The sequence below is a fragment of the Anser cygnoides genome, chromosome 5, assembly GCF_040182565.1.
Source record: "Anser cygnoides isolate HZ-2024a breed goose chromosome 5, Taihu_goose_T2T_genome, whole genome shotgun sequence".
NCBI classification, from domain to species: domain Eukaryota; kingdom Metazoa; phylum Chordata; class Aves; order Anseriformes; family Anatidae; genus Anser; species Anser cygnoides.
Window position 1 is genome coordinate 65876384 of NC_089877.1, and position 15694 is coordinate 65892077.

Genomic DNA, 15694 nt, shown 5'->3' on the forward strand with positions numbered 1-15694 from the left:
GTAAAAATCCCAAACCTAACCAAACCAAAACAGCCAAACAACCTCAAAAAGGCCCTGCCTTATCCTTGCAGGTGTGTGTTTCTCCTGTGCTTATTGGAGAGAGAACCCAAGTGGCTACTTCAAGCATTAAAATTTATTTTCTTGGCATAACTTGAAAGCAGGAAATTATTGTAATTTTGAGAGCTTTTACCTTGGAGTTATTCTGTAAGTAGGTCAGAAAACTTGATATTGTGGTTGGCCTACTTTTATAGAACAAAATCTCAAAGTGATTATTTATTTTTTTATGCATATGTATCCATATATATGTATATATATATATTTTTAGCTCTCATCTGAGAGAGCCGATAGTAGTAACTCAAACAGAAAGAAAGAAGAAGATGGACTAATTCCAGGTTTAATTCATTACCTATAGGAAGCAAACACAAGCCCAGGACTGCAGTCCCCAGCAAAAGCACTTCCCAGAACTCCATAGCCGAGGAGTAGAGATTTAGTGCTCTGCAAACACAAACTCATTCCCACAAAATGTCAAACAAGAAGATGATCTCTGTCCCCAAAGGACTGCTTCTGAAAGCTGAAACGAGAGACACAGGATAAATACATGAGAAGACAGTGCAAAAACACCGTTCAGCACGGCAAGCTGTGCCCTGAGCACACCCTGAGCTGCAGAGCTGGGCGCAGGAGGAGGGAAGGGCAGCCTTGCGTTGGCTCTAGCTTTGCCATCTGCATACGTATATGGTCTTTAGTTATGTTGTCATGCAATCTTTTTTTCTTACCCTGATTCTTTCATTGCATCACCTGGATAACAACTCAGCATTCCCGTTCTCCCAGGCTTTTCTGAAAGCAGTAAAAAAATGGCTATGACCAATCCTCCACAGCAGTTTGAGTCCCTCATGGAATACTAGAGTCTTGCAAAAGAAAGAGAAAACTGCACAATTTTCTCCAAAAGCGTTTTTGGAAGCATTTAATCTTCCATACGCTCCCATTCAAGCTGTAAACCCATGGTGTAGGTACTGATTTACCACAAGAGGCAAGATACCCCTGTGGTGTTTCTCAGATGACCCCTGCATGAACAAACATAACTAAATCTTGATTCTAGAAAATCAAGGAAATCTAGGAAAGAAAAATCATTTACTGCAAGAAAATTCAAAGTGCCAAAGAATTTTGTGAGATTAAGAAGAGAAATATTGACTACAACACTTTTCCTCTCCTAATGATAGGTTCTTCCTGACCTTCTTAGGTATAGGGCTGGTCCACAGCTTTGGTGGCTTACAGCAAACTGTCAGATGGGAAACTGCATGGTGCTTTGGGCTTTTTTTTTAATTTATTTTTATTTTTTTTTTCTGCGTGGTGCTTTGGGCTTTTTATAGATCCACAGGAAAGAGCAAGGACGCGGTGACACTTGCCTGGCACCAACGCGTGGCACTTGGCTCCTCTGGGAGCACCTCCGCCGGTGCGCTTTCCCCAGGCCGTGGGCAGAGCTGTGGGTTTTCCAGCTTCCTGCCGGGCACACACATCGCAGCAGCTACAGCCCAGAGTTTTTGCTTCTGCACCTTAGAACAAGTTTTCATTTTGCTTCCTTGGGCGTTTTTCTTTTCAGTGATTCAGTTTCGCTTTGTTTATTCACTAAAAAGTCTTTTTTTAACCAGTGACTGTTACACCTCTATGTGTACGTGCTGACTTGGAACCAATAAAAGCTTGGTTATGTGCTGCGGACCAGGAGTGTGGGTTTGTTTGTGCTGAGATTTGGGTGGAAATCTGTTTCTGTACTTCTTTTATCCACATTACTTTATTTCTTGTCTCGCTGCCATAAAAGATATTATATGCTGCATGAGCAGTAACGTTTAGCAGCTACGGAGCAAGTTAAGAGGGAATTTTGGCAACATGTGCAGCACAAATGAGGCACCCAGTTCACCTACGTCTCTGTGGGCAGCCACAGCGTTCTTTTTTTTTCTTATGCTGTGTGTGTAAGAGTGCTGGCTGTTAGGCAGCTGTACCGGCTTACAGGCTTAACCCTGACCCTAACCCTGGCCCCAGCCTGGTTTACAAGCTTACAGCTGCTAAGGAGCGGTGCTGGATTACAGCGCCCTGTCGTGCCGGGTGAGAAGCCATCCCTGCCCAAACACTGCGAGCGGACTTTTCTCCGGAACGAGACGAGCAACACAAACAAGCCAAGCGAGGAGCTGACGGGTTTTAAAACCTGAGTTAGTTTTGCAACTAAACGTAAACGAGAAACCTTTCTGCCCCCAGCCGCCCCCAGCGCTGACCCGGGGGTCTGTCCCTGCTGCGGCGGGGCCGCTTGGTGACCTCACAGCGGGTGCCCCCCGGAACCCTCCCGCCCCACACCACCACCGGCGGCCGCCCCGCGCCATGGGGCCGCCCCGCGCCCCCCACCTCGCCTGAGGGACCCCCGGCCCCAGGGGGACCCCAGGAGGGGCTGCCCCACGCCGTCACCCCAGGCCCCAGGCCTGGAGCGGGGGGACACCGGCGGCACTGGGGTAGATGCGGTGCGCAGCTGACCCCGACGGCCATCGTCACCGCCGAGCAAGGACACGCCAAGGCAGCGGGGCGAGAGGACAGCTGGGCTCAGTGGGCCTGCGCTGGGCTGGAAGGGGATGCTGGCCGCGGCGGCAGAGCAGGAGGTGCCAGGGGGCGAGGCGGGGAGCAGCCAGGACCCCCCGGCCCCACCGGCGGCAGCAGGGGACCCCCAGGAGGGCCTGGCCTGCGCCAGCCATGGGGCGGACGAGGAGGAGGCCCGCGAGAGCCCGCAGGCAAGGCTAGAGTCGAACACGAAGGCACCATCAGAAAGCCTGGAGTCCCTCCGTCAAAAATCTGACAGCGGCATCGATATTGGAAACAAACTGGTAAATGGGGCTGAAAAGGAAATTTCAGATAAACGTCCTGAAACGGCTGCAGCAGAGGGGCAGGCACCTCAGAGCGGCAGCGAGCAGGCGCAGGGGCAGGAGCACCAGCACACCCAGGGCCTAGCACCTGCGGGTGACAGCCCGGAGCCAGCGGCACGAGAAGCCCAGGGAAGGCGAGGTTCACAGGGCGGCCCGGATGACGGGGTTCAGCAGGCCGGCAGCAGCACCGGTGTTTCTAAGGAGAAGGAACTCCTGGGGGAGGCTGCCCGGCTGGAGGAGGGGGCTGAGGAGGCGTGTGGAGCCAGCCTGGAGGCCAGCAGCCTCCGAGGCCAGGAGTCCTGGCACAGCACCCAGAGGGTCTCCAGAGAGGCCAGCTGGCAGTCCCTGGGGGCAGCCTCCTGCCGCAGCGCCCAGGAGGGGCTGGGGGGGGACCAAGCTTCCTGGCAGCAGCGGTGCCCGTCGCCGCTCAGCGCTGACTCCAACGAGCGGCTGGAGCAAGTGCGAAACGCAACGTACCAGGCCGAGGAGGGAGCGACCTGGATAAGCAAACGAACGAGCAGACAAGTGACGAACAAGAGCCAGCAGACGAGCGCTGTGTGGAGCAGGAAGTCTCTGGCTGAGATCCTGAAGTCCCCCACCCAGAAATCCAAGAGCATCATCGATGCAGAGAAGCAGTCGTTAAAGCGGGCTGAAAAAGAAACTTGGGATAAATGTTCTGAAACGGCTGCAGCAGAGGGGCAGCCCACAAGGCAGGCATCGCAGCGCGGCAGGCAGCAGGAGGGGGCCCAGGGGTCACGGCAGCACAGCGAGCAGGAGGCACGGCGCGGCAGCCAGCAGGCACCGCAGCAGGCACCGCCTGGCTCCCAGCAGCCTGTACCAAAGGGATCACAGCAACCTGAGGAACACAGAGAGGGATCTGCACTGGTCTCTGAGAGCAGACTGATCCTGGAGCTTGAGCTGCAGGCTGGCAATCTGCAGGGAATAGAACTTGTGGTGGAGGAAAACGAACAGAGCCATGTGTTCTTTATAGGCTTGACTGAAACAGCTCAGCAGAAATACAATATTCTTTCACCGAGCGGAGAGAATTTGTTGTGCAGTATAGCAAGTAAAATAAGGAGTCATGGTGAGCAAACAAGTGACAATTGGATGAAAAAAAATCTGGAAACAGCAGAAAAAGTGCTGTTCCAGCGTTCCACTTCTGCTCTGGAGGATGCTCAGGTGACTTACAACCACATGTCAGTTGAAGGAGAGATGGGGACGAGCAAAATGGGGAAAATCCTGGTCATCTCTGATGAGCAAACAGGTGATACTGTAATTCAGGCAATTCATGAAACAACTCAGCCGCCTGGAAGTCAGCAGTCCCAGCACAGCCATGAGGCCGGCAGGGAAGTGCTGGCTGATGTCCCCGAGATGTGTGCTGGAGCAGGTGCAGAAGTGCTGCAGGTGATGACATACCAGTCCTGGGACAGTGGCCAGGAGAGCAGAAGTGCAGAGATGGCCTCGGGGCTCGTGCTCGCCTATGACATCCCCAACGACATGCAGAGCGTGGCCTTACCCAGAGAAACGGTCAGTGAGGCTCAGCAGACACACAGTGTTATTTCTCTAGACGAAGGTTCCTGGATCAAGAGGAGAACAGGCAAATTACTGAAGAACAAAAGCCAACAGACGAGTGTCGCTGCTCTTCAGGAAAGCAGTGCCACTGCACAGGAGTGAAGGGGACCAGGGTCCTCCTGCGGCGGGGTGGGAGCTGGACGCTGGTGGCAGTGGGGCAAGAGGGCGCTGACACCAGGCTGACCCGGCCGCCGGGACCCCAAGAACACCAAGGGCAACCTTCCCCTGGCAGGCAGTGATGGAGGAAATCCCTGAGTCGGCCACTCCTGCAGGGTGGCAGGGCCTGAAGAGCGGCACCTTCTGCACAGCGCTGCGGGGACTCAGCACCGGGGCACCCAGCACCAAAGACCTGACATCTACTTGGCCAGCGAAGAGCTGGGCAACAAAAATCTGTAGCCTGAAAAGAAAGGACAACATGAATAATTCCCTCCGGTATGCAGAAAGCCTTTTCTTTACCCACCCAGCCAGGAGGAGAGGAGTGCTTGTTGACATACAGGCAGCAGGCTGGGAGCAGGGGAAGGGAGGAGATGACAGCACTTCCCCCTCAGCCCCAGCTGCTCCCTCTCCCGTGGCCCTGCCGGGGCAGCCGACCCACATGTGTGCCTCTGGTTTTGTAGCAGTGCTGCCCGCAGAGCAACACAGCAGCTCAGCTTGGGCTACGGTGCTGGTACAAAGAGCATCAGTATGTCAGCGTGCTTATTCCTGGTTAACAGCTTTCTCTTGGTATGCTTTAGGAAGAGGAGACTTGTACCTTCTGGCTTTAAAGCACTCGTGAGAGGTTTCAAGCACTGCCTGTTGCTGTGCACATCTGTACACACCGAAACCGTCATCTGGGACATGAAAAGCAAGGGAAGAGAGGTGGAACCAGAAAATAACAGCAAAGGAAATCTTGAGCTGAAAGGTGTCAAAAGGAATACAAAACACATAAAAGAGAAAAGCAGTAAGAAAAAGAAAACCGGTCCTGTGTAGTCACTGAAGTTTTGCTCATTACCTCTGTCTGGGAGCCAAAGGCCTCAGGGCACGGCACACGTTTGCTCTGCGGCGGCAGCTGGGCTTGCACGCAGCAGCCCCGTGCCCGCGTGGTTTGTGCTGCAGAAAAGGCTCTGCCTATGTCCACTACCCGAGTTGCAGGCTCCTTGGCTCCTGAAATGGCCCCGCTTGGGAAAACTTGTCTTTCAACTGTACCTTTTTAATTTTTCCACCTATAAACGGGGACAACAGTGCTTTCCTTCATAGGTTTGTAGTGCAGGACCTAGAGGGAAGGGAAGGTCAGCACAGCCAGCAATTGGTAATGTGCCCCAAAGCAAAGACCTGCTGGCCACATTTCCTGCCAAAACCAGAGCAGAAGGGCAGTAGTGAGCTAGACTTGCACACGGGAGGGCCCAGGTGAAAGGTCCCTGTCTGCTGGTCACCCCCACACTGCCCGCCCCGCTCATGCTGGCTGGGAGACGCTGACGGGTTTCCTACTGCTTGCTCCGGTTTCCCCAGCACATCTTTATCTGCAGGCTTGCAGCATTAAGTATCTTTCCAAAGCACCAGCCCCCAACTTCTTATGATGATGTGAGCTTTTCACCTTGAAACACTCACTTTAAAAGGTTGTTCTAAATGTAGAGTAATCCCTTGGCTTGTAGCATCAAGCTTTAAAATACAAATCCTAAAGACTTGGATTCCAGGAAGAAAACAGAAAGTCCCAAGAGTTGCTATTGCTTTTTCAGACCCATGCCTTCAAGCCAATTTTGTGAGTATTGGCAGCCTTTTGACTTCATTCCACACATTTAGGTATGGCAGAACTACATCTGACTTTATTTCTAAAGGGCGACATAGTGCTTTTGGTCTCCTTCACTGAACTTGTATTTTTTATGTTTTATGGATTTTAAAGGAAATTTACAGCAGCACTGAGCTATTACTTTTTGAAGTGGGGGATTCAGGGAGAAGTGAGCATAAAAGTATAGTTTGTGTTGGAAATCTGAATCCTACTTTAAAATGCAACTCCACGTTGGGGCTGTTTAGCCTGGAGAAGAGAAGGCTCCGGGGTGACCTCACTGCGGCTTTTCAGTGCTTAAAGGGGGCCTATAAAAAAGATGGAGAGCAGCTTTTTGCTCAGTCAGATAACGACAGGACAAGGGGGCATGGTTTTGAATTAAAAGAGGGGAGAAGCACCGCAAGCAGCTGGTTGAAGGGGCAGGAGGTGCAGCTCCACCTGGAGCCGGACACATTTCTGCCAGCCTAGCCACAAAGATGCAAGGGGAGGAAGCCCCGGGGGCTGTGCTTCCTGCGGGCCAGGGGTGCTCCCTCCGGCTGCCTGTGCTGGCTGCCGGCCTGTGCCGATGGCCAAGTGTTCGGGGCAGAAGTCCGGGCTGTCCCATCACATCTGTTTTGCACTACTGAAGCTGATGTGACCGTAATGGCAGGGGAGGTGGGCTCGCGTTGAGCTCTTTGTCGGCTGGGGCTCTCCAAGTTCATCACTTCCAGAGTTAGGCTCTCCGGACAGCTCCCTGCAGACAGCTTTCTTCGGGAAGGAAACATCGTCTGCTAGTTTTCTCTGCAGTCACTGGAAAACATATTTTAATAGGACCACTTAGTTGTTATCAGCTTACTGCTCCGTGCTTTATCTCATACGCACAATGACTTTGATCAGTCTTTAGGAAGGCTTTTATCTAGGTAAGTCGCCAGAACTCTAGGTCAATCTCCCACACGGTTTCAGGTAGACTTAGGAAAATGCACGCTAACAGCAATTTCATATCAAAGCAGCTCGGGGATTTTGTCAATGAAGTGCTGCAAAGGTTGCTGTGGATCAATTTTCTTTGGACTTCTGTCATGTTTTGTGCTGTGAAAATGGGATTTGGGGGAACGGCTCGCTACTGGCAGGGGAGGCTGAAATGCCTGAGCCACGAGGAGCTCCCGCAGCAGCTGCAGGCGAGGGGCATGGAGAAAGAGGCTGGGGAGCCGGGGGCTCGCGCTGCTGGCTCTCGCTGCCGCGCTGGTGCTGGGGAGGCGGCGGTGCTGCGGGGGCACCGGGCTCTGCGGGGGCACCGGGCTCTGCTGCCCACCTTCCTCGTGCCCTCGGAGGAGCAGGCGTGTGGGGCTGGTGTCATTGCTTCCCGGGGGGATAGGGAGAGATTTGGCCGTCCTCTGGGAGGCACACAGCGTTCTGTGGGGGAGAAAACAGCTCTGCAGGCGCTTTCTAGACTCAGAATAAGAGGAAATAATCTGACCAGCCGTCGCCGAGAGCGATGAACATGCGGCGTTGCCTGCTGGAAAGGAGCTGGAGGCAGCGCAGCCTGCCCTCCTGGGCCTCCCCAGCGCCAGTTCACTCCTGGCCCTGCTAAACTCTGACCTCAAACCTGGGCTGAGTTGCAAAGTCTCTTGAAATGGGGAGCCAGGACGGATGAGAGGTTTGTTTGTTATTGTGTGAAGTCTACTCTTGCCTAGGAGACAAACAAAAGGTGGCTTAGCTTTATATTTTTGAGAACGTGAAGTGGTTTGTGTGGCTGTCATTACAACGCGCTTTGAAACGCTCACGTGGGGGGAGGCCGGGGAAGAGCTTCTGTTCCTCCTCAGCTGCTGAAGCAACGCGGTACAAATGCTGAGGTCTGTGTTCACCAGAATTCATACCTTTGTTATGGACGTCCAGTTTTATTTCTCTGTTGTGGCTCACAAAGCAGATTGAGGAAGGTTTCCAAAGGCACGGTGACGAGGCAGCCGCTGTTTCTGCTCCCCCAGCCCCTCCTGATGGCAGCGCTATCTCCGTGCTTCGGCACGCTCAGCCCCTTCGCCTCCTGCCCCTGCGTGAAGTTGCCTTCGGATGGGGACGTTCTGCTGTGTGCAAGCACATTTGTGCAGACGTGACTACCCCACAGCCTAGACAATGAGAGGAAACAGCCACGGGATATATCAGGAGGGCTGCAGCTTTAGGTAAGAGCAGCACCGACTGCCGTCTGTTTACTGACAGATCTCTCGTTTTATAAATAACTGAAGAATTTTAAACTAAACTTCTTTGAAAACATCATTTTTAACATCCCCATTTCATAGGTTTCAGCTCTCAAGTTGCTCTGAAACAAAGGCACCAGCTGCCCTCGGGTGGCACGGCAGGGTGACAGCCAGCGTGGCACAGCTCGCACGTGTCCCGTGCCCTCCTGCAGGCAGCCGTGTGAGCAGGGAGCTGCGAGTGCTCAGACTCCTGCTGGGTTGGCCACATACATGAAACATAAAAAATTGCTCCTAAGCAGCAAAGGGAGCCATGAGCTGGCTCTGGCTCTGAAAAATGTCCTACATTTGTCTGGGACGAGGAGGGGACGCAGCCTGTGCTGGGAGGGGACTGATCGGTGGCGGCTGAGCAGCCGCGTGCTGCAAAGAGCCCCTGCTCCCCGGCTGGGATGTCTCCTGCTGGCAGTCAGAGCAAGGAGCTCAGGCTGAACCAAGTAAGGAGCGATGGATTAAAGTATCCACGGAATTAGTGCTTTGCACCTGGCAGCTGAAATGTGTTATTTGGCAATGCGGCAGCCTTTGCTTGGAGGGCCCTCTTGCAGCTGAAATCTAGGCACACTCCAGCTTCTGTTGACATGGCAGTGGGAGTCACAGAGTTATTTACTGGGATTTTTACAAAAGTAAGAAGGCTGCATCGCGTCAGCTGGGTATCACAGGGACAAAACACACAGGATGGCAGACCCTGCTCCCCTCTCTGCCTACAAGCACCATTTGAAAACACCCTGCCTTTTTTGAGCATCCCTGCCGTTCCCTCTGCAGACCTGAGCCACGCGTCTAACACGGGTGGGGAGAGGTGGCTGCTGGAGCATGCTCCAAGTTCTCTGGCACCGGGCTGTTTCTCAGCTGCTCCTCCTGCTGAGAGTGAGAGCTGTGTGCTCGATGAGCCCCGAGCTGAGCCCTAACACTGGCATGGATGGAGTGCACGTGCACTCAGGCTTCAGAAGGGTGCACCTGGTAATTCTGCTGGTAAGCGCCCGGGTTAGTGTGAGGAGTGGTGTTTAAGTGGCTCGATATGGTTAGAATGGCATGATAGTACCCCTGCGGAATGGCTTTTTGAAAATTCCCTTTTAATTTTCTGAAATTGCAACGGTTAAATGTTTCTGGAGGGCTGCTCATTTTATTAAATACAGCTGCTGTAATAGCCAATGGTCTTGTACCAAACAACGTGAACAAAAAAAAGCAACCTACATGCTAGTGATTAGAGCAGAAATTCTGCGCTTGTTCTTCTCCTTACTCGTGCTCAGGAGAATGTTGCTTGACAAGAGGTAACAAGCTGTGTGTGAAAGCAGGCGTGACGGGCCCTTGGAAGCGCGTGCTGCAGGGAGGCGCCTCGGAGCCCTGTCCTGCGGAACGGGGAGCTCAGTGTGGCTTCTCGGTGGCCTGCAGGTAAATGAATGCAGAAACCACTCCTGCTGCAGGTGAAGGGGTTACCTGTGCAGGTGGGGGCAAAACGTGCAGCAAGGGGATGCAGCCTGGAAGAAGAGGGTGCGGGTAAGAAAGAGCAGGGGGGGGTAAAATCTCTCTCCCTTCAGGTCTCAAGCTGTAATTTCTATTTTGGAGAGGAATAGAGTAGGACTGGGGCACAGGGAAAGGTGGGAGTACCTGCACGTGGGCAGAGCGCTGTGGCTCATGGAAAACAGGTGCCCTTAGAGAGGAAAAGCCACAGGAGGGTGGTTTGAGTCTGTAGCTCTAGCATTTGTCTGTGTAAATCCATCTGGGGATCTAATTCACAGGATACCAAGAAGGTGAAATAGATATTTTACTGGTCTGCTACAGTTACTTAAATTAAAGAATAAGAATTTAGCACTGTTTTGGTGGGGCAACTGTTTTTTTGTTTTTTATTTTTCTCCATCATACGTTCACCGGATATTCAAAGGGATGGGAGCAATCTCTTCATGTTTCCTTGGACAACGGGGCTCATTTCACTGCTAGGCAAAGCTTCCCATGTTTGTAGGAAAATAACAAACAATTTGTTTCGCAGAGCAAGGTTTTATAGTTGTTTGTTGTAATTGGCACGTGAAGATGTGACAGAAAGGCATCCAACTTTTGCCAATTTGTCTGGCTCCGGCAGTTTCTCCTGCGAACTGATTGCTGGCAAAGTGCAGTGTTGCTTTCATTAGCTACCTCTGAACTTTTCTGGATGGAAGTGAGAAAGCAATCACTGTGTGTGCTGGGGGCAGGGCAAGGCAGGAGTTTTGTTTTCTTTTCATAATATTTCAGGTGATAGCCCAGACGTGAGGGTGGGAATTACTTTTTTCCCCTCCTATTTCTGAACACAGACTGAATGCAAGATCCCGGAGGCACAGCGGCCCCTAAGCCAGCACAGCCTCTTGCGCTGCAACGAGGTTGGGGAAAGGCCTCAGCTCCCGGGGATGCTGGGCAAGGCTCTGGCGCAGTGGGAAGAAGGACTGTGATGCTCCTAGGAGACAGCCCACGAGCTGTCCAACCGAGGGGTGGTGTCGCCGTGCCAAGGGCTGCGCGTTGGGCACAGGAGGTCCCACGGCATGAACCCCCTGAGGAGCGGCACGCGAAGCCCCGGGAGCTGCGTGTCCCCCGGCTGGAGCCCTCTGTCCCTGTCGTGTCCCCCGGCGACACGGTGATTTGCTGTTTGTAAGACCTGGCTTTGGGGCGTGCATGCGAAATGCTCAGCGGAGAGGCGAAAGGATGTCTGTCATGGGCAGGTTCGTGGAGCTGTGCCCGTGGCCAGGGGCTGGAGGTGCGGCTGGCCCCATCGCTCCGAGGATCTCCTGCAGGGGCAGCTCCTGCTGGGCTCTTCCCATCCCTGCTGTTGATCCTCCACCTCTAGAAGATGTCAGCCTGGATTAATAAAAAGCACAGCCTGAAACCGAGGTGGGAACCCTTTCTTTGGTTTACAGTAGCTCTTCCAGACTGTATTTTTCATACACTGATTTTGGTCCCCCATGAGCTGCAGATTTCTGCCTGCCGTCAGCCTGTGCTCGATGCCTGCCTGGCCCCTTCCTGCCCTCGCCCTCTTCCCCCTGCACCCTCCAGCACAGCCTCTGTTTTTGGGCCAGGTTGGACCTTCTGCACGGCAGGCTTTGAGGAAAGGGGACAGGAGAGGTCTGGAGCTCCGTGTTGATGGTTGCAGGCTGCCGGGAGCGCTCCCACTCCTTGTGCAGTAATTAGTTCAGCATTTCCTTATGCTCACAACTGCGAACCATATGCTCGGCACTGCTGTATAACGAGCAGCATTCCCAGCTCAGCAAACCGCTGCAGAGCTTCAGAAGGGTGGATGCAGTGCCCAACCCCAGCGCGCTGCTGCCTGCGTGGGCACTGCAGCGAGCGGTGCCCCTCAGTCCCTCTGTCCCAGCCCCTCCGGCCATCCCGGCGGGGCTCTGCCCCAGCTGCTGCTCCTCCTGCGCTCCCTGGGGCTCCCGGGGCGATGTACTGCCGCCGAGTGCCCGGGGCACAGCAGCTCAGGTGCTGAGTGAGGGGCAGAGCTCGAGGACTCGCGGCAGGGGCTGGGAAGAAAAGCTGCACCTGAATCCTGTGACCCGGAACCCAGAAGTCTGCTGCCGAGCTTCAACAACGTGATGCTTACAGCCTTCTTACTGATGTGCCAGCGAAAAACGTTTTGTCTACGACTCGCTGCTCTGCAGATCGTGCTGCCTTGCTCAGGACCCCCGCTCCCACGGGTGGCACTGCCGTGCGAGCGGTGCACAGCAAGTGGCTGGGCACGGGTGCCAGGGGCTTGTAGGCAAAGCGCTGCCCCTGGGCTGGGGCTCGTGCCAAAGGCACCCACCTCTTGCTGCCCGAATCATGTTGTCTGCAGCCGTCAGTGCCTCACCCTGTGCTGTGTGACAGCCACTGCGTGCTGCACGCACGCCCATCGCTTGTCTGGTGATTGCCATCACACTGTGCAGACCCAGGGGTGGTTCTGTGGGTCTGAGCGGCCACTGCTCTGTGCAGCCACATACTGTCCTGTGGCAGAAAGCTGGGCTGCCACTGAGAGGCTGGGGACAGCTCTCAAAGGGAAAAAACATCCTTTTGAAATCACATTTTGAATCCAGAAAGAGCTAGGGAACTGAAAGCACGTGGTGGAAGCTGCTTTGCCCTGGCTGCCATGTGGGTGCAGATAACCCAGCTGTGCCTGCCGCCAGCATCACGAAGGATGTCGTTGCGTGGGGACGAGGTGCTGCAGCGGCTTTGCTGGAGTATCAGGCACAAACACGCTCTCCGGCACACAGCATGAGTGCTTTTGAATATATTTTTGTCTTGAAAAGATGACTGGTTGTGGTCTCTGCTGTAAGAATCTCTGAGCTCTTTAAAAATAAAAAGCCATTACATAATGTTTTATTAAGAGCGCATCAAAGTGTTTGGCAAGTAATAAATTACATGTCACGGTGCTGCCATGATGCAGTCACTGAGATAAAGGTTCACAGATAGCTTCAGCTGCCTTCAAAGCTTTGTTTTCCATCGGCCCCTTGGAGCTGCAGGTCCCCTGGCTCTGCTGCACAACATTTTGCTAGCAGGAGAGGGTAAGCTAGTAAGAAGCAGGATGAAATTCACTGTTCTGAGTGCAGTCTGGGGGTCACTTCACTGAAGTTTTTTCAGAAAAGTGATGGTTTCAGGAAAGGTCTTGTTGCTTTTTAGAAGCTGGATAGGGTTGTGCTCGCTAGTTCATGCTGGTCATCCTCACCAGGGCTGTATTCTTCTGTAGTAAAATTTATTACTAACACAAACACCTGATGGCTGGGCTCTGCTCCACTGAGCAAGCGTGGGTGGTGGGAAAACAGCGGCTGCTCCCGCAGGGGGACTGGCAGACACATCTGTCACTCTTCCACTTGGGAGGTTCTTTGAGGAATACTTTGCTTATCTGGGTTATAACTGCCTGTAATTATGGGTGCGTACAAGTATTAGATAATAAATACCCATTAACCTCCTCCTTGGGAAGATACAAATGCAGCTGGCAGGCAGGGGCAGGCTGAAAGGCAGCGGTCTCCCTGAAGTCTCGTGGTGGGACCCAAACTGGTGGGATCGCTGCTTCAGTGCTGCTGTGATGAACTGTCCTTCCCCTGAGCTTTCTTTCCAGATAGCAAAGCTAACAAAAATCCCGAAAGCTTGCGAGGGACAGATATGTAAATATCTTTATCAGTTGCTTCTGACCCCATATTCCTAGGGGTGAGGACAAGCAGAGCTGTACCCGCTCCCTCCGTGCTGTGCCGTGGGTGCCGTTTGTTGTCATCGTGGCAAATTCAGCTGCAGTCTCATCTGCAATAACTGGCTGAATGCTGAAGGGAAAAGGAAGCTGAGTGTCTTTGGCACTTTAGAATAATGTGCCTTTTTTCATCTTGCCTAATTTAATGTGTGGTTCAGATGTTCCTGTCTGAGAGCTGTGATAGATCTTGCCTGTAGTGTGTAAGTGCTATACGGTCTGCGTTGCTCAGAGAGTAGCTTGTAGCTATTCATGCCTTGAAATAAAATATGAGGATGTTTAAATTCTCCCCTTTACATTTTGCACAGCAGTTATTAGTGAAACCAATGTATTTTTTGGCAGTCTTTGCTATTACTTTGTGACTATTTGTGTTTAACTAATAGCCTTTCTTTTCCCCCAAATTTCTCCTCGTATTCGGAGGCTTCAACAATACTCAAAACAGCAGTTTGCTGTAATGGCATGGCCTCATTAGGTTGATACATTTGAACATACATACTAATAAGGCTGTCATAAGGAGAAGGATACTTTATTTTGTTCTTCCCTGGGGTTGCCACTTGAAATAAGACCAATTGCCAATGGTGTGCGGTGCATTTCACCACAAGGAAGAAGGAGGCAAAGGCACCGAGGGCTTCATCGGGCTCCGGAGAAGCTGCATGCTTGCATGAGCAACGCTTCTCCCCCGTCTACCTATCTCACCATTTGCTCTGCATAGAAATGAATTTCACAGGTAGCACTTCTAAATTCATAATTAACTCCAAGTCCATAATTTCCAAGTGTGGGTAGATGAACTGCTGCTCAGCTCAGTGAGCACTAAAAATAGAGCTGCAGAGAAACCCCATGCCAGCTCACGAGCTTGGTTACATTAAATGTTTAATTAACAAAATTTTACTGCATTACTTATGGCTGTTTCTTCAATATATTGCTGTGTTTCATGAATGATACTGAGAAGTCTGCACTTGTTTTGTCATGTTTGTCATAAAGCTTAAATGAGTTTTTTTTTTTTTTTTGTAGAACAGACGACATTGAGGGTTTTCTTTCCCTTTTTTTAGTAATGGGCTCTGGAGAAGGTTTTTCTTTTGTTCTCATTATAATGGAGCCTTCTATTTCTTTTGAGGCATTGGCTGTATAAATCTAAAAGCTCTCATAATGCCTCATTTCAGCTTTAATAGTCATCCTGATTTTTTTGTTTGGAAAATACAAGCAACGTGGAATTGCAATTACAGTACAGACGCGTGAGCAGCGTACCAAGCCGCACGTCCCTCGGGAAGCTGCTGGGCTGCACGGCGCAGAGCCCGGCCGGGGGCTCCTGCCCGGGTCACAGCTCCTCACCCCCGCAGAGCCCCACGCGGCGCTGGCTCGGACATCAGCTGCAGCCCTTTTCCTTCCCAAGGCAGGCTTTGGGTTGCTCTTTTGGATATGTGCAGAGCCAAACGAGAGGAAAAAATGCAGTTTGGTTGTGTTTGGGTGAACTCTAGAACTCTATCTGTGTGAGCCTTCTGAAGTCTTGTCCTCTGATTTTTTTATTTTTTTATTTTTTTTTCCCCTGAAGCTGTAGAGGACTCCTGCTTATACCTGAAGGACAATTCTTCATTAACAGTAGATATGTCCTCAAGAAAGTCTGACCCTAACAAATAAGAAGCAGTCTGCAGCAGGTCTGTCAGTTTTGGCTTCTTCTCCATTTGTTTCCCAAGCTTTTCGGTGGCTGCCTGCTCCCTGCCGACAGCCCCAGCTACGAGGCTGGCAACCAAGCAGGGCGTTTTGTACAAAAAGAAGTTCTGCCACTGCTGTTGATCCTTCCTCTAATGGGTTTTCATTTGCAGGTAAGAGCTTGAAATTCCCTGCATGACAGGCTAAGAGCTGTGTTCATTGTTGAAGACGGAGATGCATTTCTGCCTTCTCTATGCATTCCCCACGTACGGGAATTTTTCTCCCTATGGCAACAATTTCAGCTCAACGCACCCGCTGGGTGGTTTGGGGGCACTCTGAAGCACCCATTCCATTACTCATTCTGCAGAATTCAATTCAAAGCATTTGTTTTAATTAGATCTTTTTTATTTAA